The sequence below is a fragment of the Macrotis lagotis genome, chromosome 1 (assembly GCF_037893015.1).
Source record: "Macrotis lagotis isolate mMagLag1 chromosome 1, bilby.v1.9.chrom.fasta, whole genome shotgun sequence".
NCBI classification, from domain to species: domain Eukaryota; kingdom Metazoa; phylum Chordata; class Mammalia; order Peramelemorphia; family Peramelidae; genus Macrotis; species Macrotis lagotis.
In genome coordinates, this window is record NC_133658.1 from 579,387,268 (window position 1) to 579,397,736 (window position 10,469).

General features: G+C 38.6%; 1 protein-coding gene across 1 annotated transcript in view; it reads left to right on the plus strand.

Moving 5' to 3' along the window:
* KALRN (kalirin RhoGEF kinase) overlaps nucleotides 1–10,469 on the plus strand; it is a 1,044,937-nt gene that overhangs the window by 195,212 nt on the left and 839,256 nt on the right. The gene's annotated exons all lie outside the window — the stretch shown is intronic.

Here is a 10,469-nt window from a genome sequence, read left to right on the forward strand (position 1 = left end):
GTAAAATGAGGTTGTAAAATGTAAAATTCATAAAATGATGGATTGAATGAATGAGTGAATGAATGAATGAAGTTTTTATGAAGTGCTAATTATATACAAAACAGTGCTGGAGATACAAGCAGAAGTAAAGCAATCCCTGTCAAGGATCTCTCATTTTAAAGGAGATAAAACATGCAAGGTTCAGCTGCAAATCAGATGGGAAAGACCCGTAGTCCTTGGGCACAGAAGCAGAGCAAATGGATAGTGCCTTTTCTTTATTGTTACTTCATTTCCTGATATTGAAATGTTTGATGGTGCCTGGGACTCTAGTGACAAGATTTTTTTCTACCTGAATCTTCAGGAGTTGTACTTTATTTAGCACCTGGAGAAACAGCTGCCAGGTTGCTTCCAAGGTGATGACTGAGAGCACCAGTCTGGAAGCATGACCGTTCCTATGGGATCCATTAGGATCCAAGTGGACAAAACAATCTCAATCTCTCTCTCTCTCTCTCTCTCTCTCTCTCTCTCTCTCTCTCTCTCTCCATACATACACACATATGCATGTATATATACACATGCGTGCATACACATATATTTGTGCACCTGTATATTTACACATGACACACACATACACACATGTTGTTACAGTGTGTGAATATATCTGCATATGTACATGCATACACATTCTACAAAAAACATGCAAAATAAATACACAACCATTGGTTGGGATAAGCATTGGCAGTTCAGCAAGGGCAAGAAAAGTCTCCTTGTGCAAGGTTCAGTTATTGCCACCAGCCATTTTGTTTTTTCTACCTGTAGGGCTTTCCTGATCTCCTAAAGAAAAGAATTCATCCTTGGAAGAACAAATGGAAAGAGCCCTAGACTCAAAATTAAGATACCTGAATATGAATCTAGTTTATTCACATTTAATCAATTGTTTGGTCCTTCTCACCATTCATTCTCTTGGGGCCTCAGTTTCCTCATCTGTGACATGTGTTCAACAGACCTTGCTTTAGACAATCTTGGAGGGTTCTTGTAAGGAAAGCATATTGCTGCAATGCTTTATTTATTTGGTTTTTTTTGCTGCAGTTATTTAAGTGTGGAAATTAGAGGACCTAGGTTGGAATCTTAGCTGTGTTACTTTTTAGTTAAAAGATCTTGAGAAAAGCACTTGCCTTAGTTTTCTTATGTATAAGATGAGAGATTTGGAGCTGAACATATCTGAGGTCCTTGGTAATACTAAATATGTCCACCAATAGAATGACTGGAAAACACTGCTGTCATTCCCCATGTTGCTTGGTTTCTTATCCTGCCATTTTATTCAACAGTTTTTCTTTCTAGGATGTACTGCTTGAATTCTTTTGAGAAGCAGGTGAAATTGAAATCATAAATAAATAAATAAATAAATAAACAAACAAACAAATAAATAACTATGTATTCTCAATATTTATAATAGGAGGTTAAATTTCAGACCTGCTCAAAGATATAGATTACTGAAATTCAATAGAATTTGTTATTCTTTTAGCTTGTGTGATAAAATGACTGAGGCAGTGTGGGAGAGTGTGGAGCACTAGCTTCAGACTCAGAGCTAATTTGAAACATGACTGTATCTCTGATACTGTGTGATCTTGAGCAAATCATGTGTGTGTGTATGTGTGTGTATGTTGTATGTTCTTGCCTTTTACCCCCTCTAAGTTATAGGTAAGTGCTCTGGGAGCAGATATTTTTTCCTTTTCTTTCTAAAATGGATAAAAAACTTAAGTTAATTTGCAAAATTTAGCCTAACTGCTATAGCAGGAGAGGGGACACAGAAAGACAAAAAAGGAGTAGCTTCAAAAGATTTGATAATATTTGAAGAGTGGTCATACCTTTTGAACACTGAGGGCAAAAGAGATCGATGAATCTGCAGTAAGTTTGAGGCAGAAACCCAGGAGAGTGGTTTTCTACAGTCACTTAGAGGGAAGCTTTGTATTAAGATGAGGCCATGGGACCCAGGTTGAAACAACAGAAAATTAAAATAATTCAGTTGGTCCTGTACTGGAGCTGTTCCATTGTTAGCTGCACTTCCAGAGTGATCCCCCCCATGCTTCAGCAGTTCCAAAGCTGTTGTTGTCTCTCATAGAAGAGATCAAAACAGCAAGACAGCAGGAACTGTCAAAAAACAGGCACTTGCTGGAAGAGAACAATGAGCTTGGTGAGAAGGATCCATGATGTCCTAGGGGAATAGAGGGGATTAGCATCAGAGCAATGGAATGTTGACAGAAAAGAAGCTGGTGAAATAGCAACAAGGAGAAGAGCAACATTGACCTTTCTCACCTCCCAAAGCAGTCCCCAACCCTTGTTGTCCTCACCCAAGTGAGCACTAGCAACTTAAGTATCTGGCATGCTATCAGCTGTGAACACAAGCTCCATTTATAAGACTCCAACTTCAAAACCTAGAATTATATTTTCATAATATGGACTTGTACCAAAGCCCATAGGGAGTCAAGAGACCTTCTTCTTCCCCATTTCACAGGATCTGATACAGTCCCTGTAACTTGGGATCAGAGATTTAGACCAGGAAGGGACCTCAGAGTATGTCTCTCATTTTACACATGAAAAAATTGAAGCTCAGAGAGGTAAGTAACCTCCCCAATATCATAGAGTTAATTAATAGCAGATTGAGGATTCTAACCTAGACTGTCTATTCCAAATACCATATTACTTGTCATTAAATAAAATTCTAAAGTACTTTTGGATTGTGGTCCTTTGCTATGAATCAAAATTAAGTCCATTTGGATGGTTGTCCTTTGCTTAATTTCATAAAACATCCCATTATACAATAATAAGATGGCTAGGAATACAAAGTCCATTCATGTTGAGGATGACAAGATTATTTGGAGATAACTACTGGTCACCAAATGAATTTGGTCTTGTGTTTCCTTTCATTTAGGTTTTTCATCAATGGTTTATAAAGGAAACCTATTAATAGTACTTAAAAATAGCTAATAGTACTGCCTTGGGTGGGGTCCCAGGAATAGGGGATACTGGTACTGTTCCTCCCCTGCAGCTTTCTCTTTTAACAACTTTCCAAAACAGTAAAGTGTGTTATGAAATGTGATTTGTTGTTATGATGAGAGGAAGGTGGTGCTTTCAGACCCAAACTGCTGAATTTAGTATCTAAATGAGACTGGCAGAAGGCCACAGCCATACGTGCTACAGACAGCAGGCCAGACTCTAATGATATTTAGGGGATAGAAAAATCCACTATCTTTCAACACTCGGACGAGCTCCATTTCAGAGGCAAAAGAGCTATATAGTCTCTGCCATGTGACACTGTGTAAATCCTGCTCTGGCAGAACAAAGAGGGGCCTTCATGAAGCCTTTTTTTCCCTAAAGGAGACTTTTGAAGGTTGCATGATGGGTCCTTGGAGGTGCTGTCAGTTTGGGGGATATTCTAGTTGGGGGGTGACCATAAGTGGCCGAGCAATTAGCTGGGACAAACCCAGTTTGTTTCTGAAGATTTCTTCAGGCATGCTATATGTGTGATGGATGGATGAACTATAAATGGATTAATTGAACTACCAAGGTAGCAGTAAAAAAAAAGAAAGGAACGGGGCTAATTAAACCTGATTCATACCACAGATTTCTGTTGTTCCTGATCATTGCAGAAACACAAAATGGGGGGTATTTATAAAGGTTTTGTTCCCCTCCACAAGTAAATGACTCTTACTAAAAGTAATTAGGGCAGTTGGAGCAAATGAGTATTGAGAAAACCAGGAATATTTCCACCTGATCCCTGTACCCAGCAGGGGCAGAAGAAAGGATGAGATATTGGGATATGTGTGCTTGACTTGGCCAGTAACGGTCCTAGTAGGGGGTCCCAGCATGATCTATGCCTCCTTTTGTTTTGAATGGGGGTAGAGGAAGATAGCTTTGAAAGTAAAAAGGATGTTTTCTAATCAATTTTTCTTCAATGCAGACCCTCACAGAGGCAATGCTGTCTAACTCCTGAATGAGTCTGATAATTACAGCCTCTCTCTGCATCCTTGGTCCATGGAGACCCAGACAGTGGGATCTGTGGTTGCAAATATATAACAGAAGGGAAGTCCATCCAGATAAGAAGAATGTGAAGATAATGAACAGCATCCCCCAACAGATGCTTGGGGGAGGGGACTAGTGAGAGAGAATGGAGTCTCCTCTAGAAGGTTCAAGTAATAGAAAAGGTTCCTATCTGACTGAACTGGGTTAGGGGTGCTCCTATCTAGCAAAAAGGAAACTGATCTCATAGCCTCATGAGAATCTAGTAGAGTTATATAGTTTCATTGTGAAGAGTGTTTAGTCTTTGGTTTAAAAGCTAATGCCTTAATCTTTTATTTCTTCACTTTGCTGAGCCCTGAATAGAAGATAAAAGAGAATAGGGCAGAAGGAAAGTCAGTTGGAATTTTTCAGTGTTTTGAATCACTGTGTGCCCCCTTACCCTCATGAGAAGGCACCCCATTCCCCCCTCCTTTTCCCCTTTCTGGGAAGATTTAGATTCCAGAGCATAAGTGCTGGCATTACCCTTCTTCTCTGATGGAAATGCTAATCTGTCTGGAGTCCCTTCTCAACTCATTTTTATTCCAAAATCAAATGACTCCCAGCCAATGTTTTGGCAGCTTCCGCCTTCCCAGGGCTTATTTAAACAACGTGCAATCTGAGAGTCATTTGACTTCCTTAGCTCAAAATTGCTTGAGGATATAAGGGAGTGTGTGGTTTTTTTGGAGGGTGAGGGGGTTCCTGTTTGTGACTCATTGCTGCTCAAAGATTTCTAAATTGGTTTCTTAACCAGAGCTGCTAGTGATTCTAAGTATAGTGACATGCCAGATTTGTGGCCTGGCCCTTCAGTGAACAGGTAGTCAATCAAGCAAAGGCATTCATTAGGCATGTATGAAAAACTGTATTAGGGACAGTCCAGTTAAAAACAGACTCAGAATCAGAAGACCTGGATTCAAATCTGGCCTCTAATATTTACTAGCTATATGACTTAACTTTCTGGTTCTTAGATTCCTCATCTATAAAGTGAGAGAATTGGAGTTTGTTTATCTTTAAGATCCCTTTCAATTCAGTCATCTAGGTCTTACAGTAGACAGAGTGCTAGGTCTGAAGTCAAGAAGACTCATCTTCCCAAGTTCAAATCTGGCCTCAGACACTTACTAGCTATGTAACCCCGGGCGAGTCATTTTACTCTGTTTGTCTCAGTTTCCTCATTTGTAAAATGAGCTGGAGCAAAAAAATGGCAAACCATTATAATATCTTTGTTAGGTAAAGTCCCAATGGGATGAGAAAGAGCTGGATAGGACTAAAAAAACTTACCAATGTCAACAAAAAAGTCCCTTTCAGCTCCAGATCTACAGTCCTGTGATGCTATATCACTAATGTGGGCATTGGACTAGGGATAATGAAGGAATTGGAAACATGCCCTATAAAGATGGATTGCAGTCACTGAGAATGTTTATCTTCTTTTCGTAGGATATGGTTTCCAATCCTTTCCTCATGGGACCATTGGACTATAAGCTACTTGAGTTCAGGGATTATCTTTTTGCATTTTTTTGCTTTCTCAGCACTTAGCATGATGCTTGGTCCATAATAAATAAGAGTTTATTGCTCAATAAAAGTTTATTGATTGATTGACTTGAAATTCAAGGGAGATATGATAGCCATCTTCAAATATTGGCAGGGCTGTCATATAGCAGTGGTGTTAGGCTTAAATGTGTTGAGTTTGAATTCATAGGCACAGAAAGGATCTTAGAGATCATTGGATTTAGCTCATTTCACAGATGAGGAAACTGAGACCTAGAAAGATTAAATGACTGGCCTAAGTGTCACATTGTAAGGGTTAGAACTTGGATTTGAACTCAGATCCTCTGACTCCCACTCAATTTCACATTTTTCCCATTGTACAAGGATACTTTTTTTTGATTCCAGAAACTAGAACTAGGAACAATGTATAAAAATTCCAGAAAGGCAAATGCAATCTCAAATATAGGCTGAGAATTATTATTAGGCAGGGGTGAGAGGGTAGTGGTCCTGAGAATGTAAGGAAAAATTCTCATCAATCATATGGATTAGTGACAGTGAAGACAAGTTGTCTGATAAGAGTTCAAGGTACTCATTCTTTGCAAAATAGGAGATGAAATTTTGGGCTCAGTCTGATCAATAATAGAGCTCTAGCTATCAATTTTTCTGCATTGAGCAAGTGATCAATGAGGAGGTTCACTTAATTATGAATCTCAGGTGATGGATGCCCATCTCAGAGCATCATGAGCTTTCTATTTTTCAGTCATTTCAGTCATGTCTGATTTTTCATGACCACATTTGGTGTTTTCTTGACAGATATTAGAGTGTTTTGCCATTTTCTTTTCTAGATCTTTTTTGCAGATGAGGAAACTGAGGCAAACAGGGTTAAGTGACTTACCTAGGATCTCACAGTTAGTAAAGTATCTGAGACCAGATTTGAATTTAGGTCCTCCTAATTCCAGGGCCATGTTATCCACTTTGCCACCTAACTGCCTATGAAGTTTCTATGTTTTGAGGGAAATTAGAACCAGGGAAAGAAGGAATGTGACACAAGACATTGGGAGGTTTCTACTGCTACCCCTGAAAGAGAGTGAGGAATGTGTTGGTTGGGTGGGGAAGGATGGGCCTGGATGGTATTAGTGAAATCCTCCAAGTTTCATTCTCCAGGGAAAAGTTTCAGTGGCTCACTCTCCATTTTGATCTGTTGAGTCAAGTCAACCTTCTAGACTGCTGGACATATACCCTACTATCCTTAGGGGAAGTTGAGATTGGGGGAGAGGGACAGGCTCGGCCAGTCTTACACAGATTTTAAAGATCTTAAATCAATTTCCTGCAAAGGGAACTTGCAGTTCAAAAAAAAATAAGTATAAAACCAGTTCTGTATGCACTGACCCAGATAGAGACATTTAGAGACTGAAGGATATAATTGTATGCCTGAAGCACAGGCCCTTCAGTGTCCCAAAGATCTTCCCAAGGGTTACACAGATACCATGTATAACACATGTCTTTGGAAATTGAGCTTCTTTCTTTGATGAAAATAAATCAGTCAGATTCTGACTCTCTTAAAATTCTTTCACATAAGACAGAGACTCTGAGGGAAGAAAAAGAGTAGGGAGCACAATAAAATAAATCTTTTTGTCTTTCTAGCTAGCAGTCAGACTCAGCTCCTCACAGAAGGTATTCTAGCTGGAAGACCATAGGAAAGCTCCTATAGCACTTGATCCTAAGGATCCATTCTTGGATTATCTTGTAGTGATTACTCAGGACAACATCTTGAATCTGGCTTGTCTTTCTCCTTCTAAAATAATTTTCTCCTACCTAAGATACTTCTGGGTCATTTCCCTACTAAATTCACTTCGATCAGCCTGAATCCCATGTAATTACAGAACAAAATTTGCAGTATTAAAAATCCCTAATATTAACTTGTTGAGTCCAAATAGAAATGGATTTTGGATTTTCTGTGATTTTGGCATTTTCTCCACTCCTTTAATACAGAAAGAGGAGAGACAGAATGATGATCAAGATGGTGTAACTGGGGTTTTATCTCAAGAGTCAGATATTTAGAGGGTGCCAATAGCATCAGAACAATTTTGGCAGTCTAGCATCAATGGAACTTAGTGCCCAGTTAGTAAGAATAACAAGCTCAACTAGGAAGCTAGGAGTTTTCTATCTTTTCCTACTAAGAGTAGAACCTTAGGTGTAATTACCTCTTTGGTTCCTTCAGGAACTGCTTCCCCTAACACTGGGTAGTGGCATCCTACTGTTTAGGTTCCTGCCTGCAAGGCTTTATGTCCTAAGGTCTTTCCTCACCTCCAACTTAATTTGTTTTGAAAAGTAGACTTGAAGTTATTTCTTGCTTCTTGCCAGGGGGCACTAATATTGCTAATTAAGGCTCTGATTGCAGAATAATTCTGAATTGAACCCTGAAAATTAGTACAGCTCGTGTGTTTTCAACCTAAATGAAATATGAATATAGACCTAAATGAACTGAAATCTTCACCTCCTCCCCATCTGTGAGCAGTTTCAATTGGAAAACATTGGATTTGGAGTTGAATGTGAGCTTGTACTCTATCCATATAGATAGTTACCTGCTATCTGTGTGTGCTTAGCAAATTATATAAACTCTGCAGGCCTCACTTTCTTCATCTGTAAAGTGTAGAACTCAATAACTTTTTCAACCTTAGAGTCTTAAGATCCTAAATTTAGTGGTAAACTCTTTTGCTGTAGAGTGGAATGATACATGGGGCACGAATTAGAGTATATTCCACATTGACAGATGTATGGAACCCTTAAGAAGAAAAATGTGGGAATAATGACAGACAGTAGTGAGGTAGGAGATTGAATAGTTGGCATCTTCATTTACCTTACACTTGTGTTTACAAAATGTTTTCCACACATTCCTGTACATGAGTCTTACATCCCAGTCAGATAAGTGCAAGAATTATTATCCACCCTTTATAGATGGGGGTTCTAGAGTCATCTCTAAGATGACTTGCTTATTGTCATTGTAATGGAAAGTGTTAGACCTTGGACTTGAACCCATGCCTTCTGATTTCTCTTGCCATGTCTTGCTCTCTTTACCAGGCTGGTTCTACACTAGGAATTAGGGAGGATACTGATAATGTATCAAGTATTACATGATGGTGGAAATATTTGTGGGCCTGTAGCTCTTTGGATCATGAGTAGAGCTGGTTTCCTATTACTGTTACTCCTTTAGCTCACTTGGCTCTTGGGTGGCGCAGAGTGCTGGAAGGTAGGTAGAATCAATAAGAACCTAGTTTAAAACCAGCTTTAGACATTAGTTGTGTGAGCCTGGGCAAGTCATTTTACCTCTGTCTGCCTCAGTTTCCTCCTCTGTAAGTTTGAGATAATAATAGAACCTACCTCTTAAAGTTATTGTGAAGATTATAAGTCACAATATTTGTAAAATACTTTGTAAATATTAAAGCATTATGTAAACACCTGTTATTGTTGCTATTAGTATCATTATTATTGAACTGGATTTGAAATGAGATAAGCACAGGTAACATTCCCATTCACAGACACAGAGGTTTAAAGATATTTGTTCTAGTGACTGGGTCTCATTCTGCCTCCCCCACAATCACATGTGTTACTTAGCCTTTTAGAGGCTGTTGTTCCTTCTTGGGATCTCGCCTGCTATGAACAGATAACCTTTCCAGTTTCTCCTGAACTTCCTTCTGCACACTCCTCTCCTTATAGAATTATTGAAGCATCCAATGGGTACAAAGTATATGTCAGTGCTTAAAATTCTCTCTCCAGGTAAGATAATGTTGCCATTATTATTGAGGAAACACCCATCTTTCTTCATCTGGTTTGATGAAGTTCAGATAGAAACAGACCTGAGGCTAGTTGCTAACTGCTTGTGTCATTTTACTTAGCAACATGGGATCATAGAGCTAGAGCTGGAAGGAAACCTAGAGGTATTTGGGTCTACCCCTCCCCACATTTTACAGATGAAGAAACTGAGATCCAATAATAAATCTCAGGGGTGGGTTTTGAAACCAGATGCTAGAATTCCAGAGCTAACCCTCTTTCCAATGTACCATGATGCTTAATGTTTTACAAGCTTATTGTACAAGCAGATAAAGTAAGTGCATTATAATTAAATAAAGATATTGGGATATAAACTCAACTTCTCTAGGCTCAGTTGAAAGTATCCTTGATACAAGTAGCAGATAGGAGAACAAGGATGATATATATCTCTTCTTTTCCCACATGATTTTTACTTTTTCTAGTAGGTCTCTGTATTTTGAAAGCCCTTTTTTCAATGTATTTTGGAGATTATGAATATTTGATATCTATTAAAATGTTTTTCTTAAGTTTTAATGGATTATTATATATAATTAGTATATGATTATAATTTATATAAATATATTATAAATACTATAACATGAATGGTATAAATAATTATTATAATTATACTATATTATACTATATATCATAATATTATTATTATATATTAATGAACATTATAATATCCATGGAAAAATTGTTGCTTGAACTGAGACCCATCCCCTTTCTTTCCCTGAAAACCACAGACTCTCTAGTCTAATGACTTTCCATGGACCTGAACTGGTGGTTCCTGGGTAACACATTGGTTCCACTAGAGCCCCATCTTTGCCTTGGCTCTCAGCTGCCTCCATTGTTCAGGGAACAATGAGAAGCTTTGCTCTGCCTCAGTGTTGGGGCGGGGGATTTGTATCTGCACCTCTTCACAAAAGGACAGCTGCCTGGTGACTGGGGGTGGTCTGTATGTCAGAAATCTCATTTAGGAGATTCATGAAAAACTCCCCTTCCCCCTCAGGTATCTTATAACAACCACAATAACTATAAACTTATTCATATTAAAATAATAACAGCAATAACAATTATTGTTGTCTCTCTCCAGTCAAAGGGGGGGAGGTAAAGATCTATGAAAGGGAAAGAAAAAC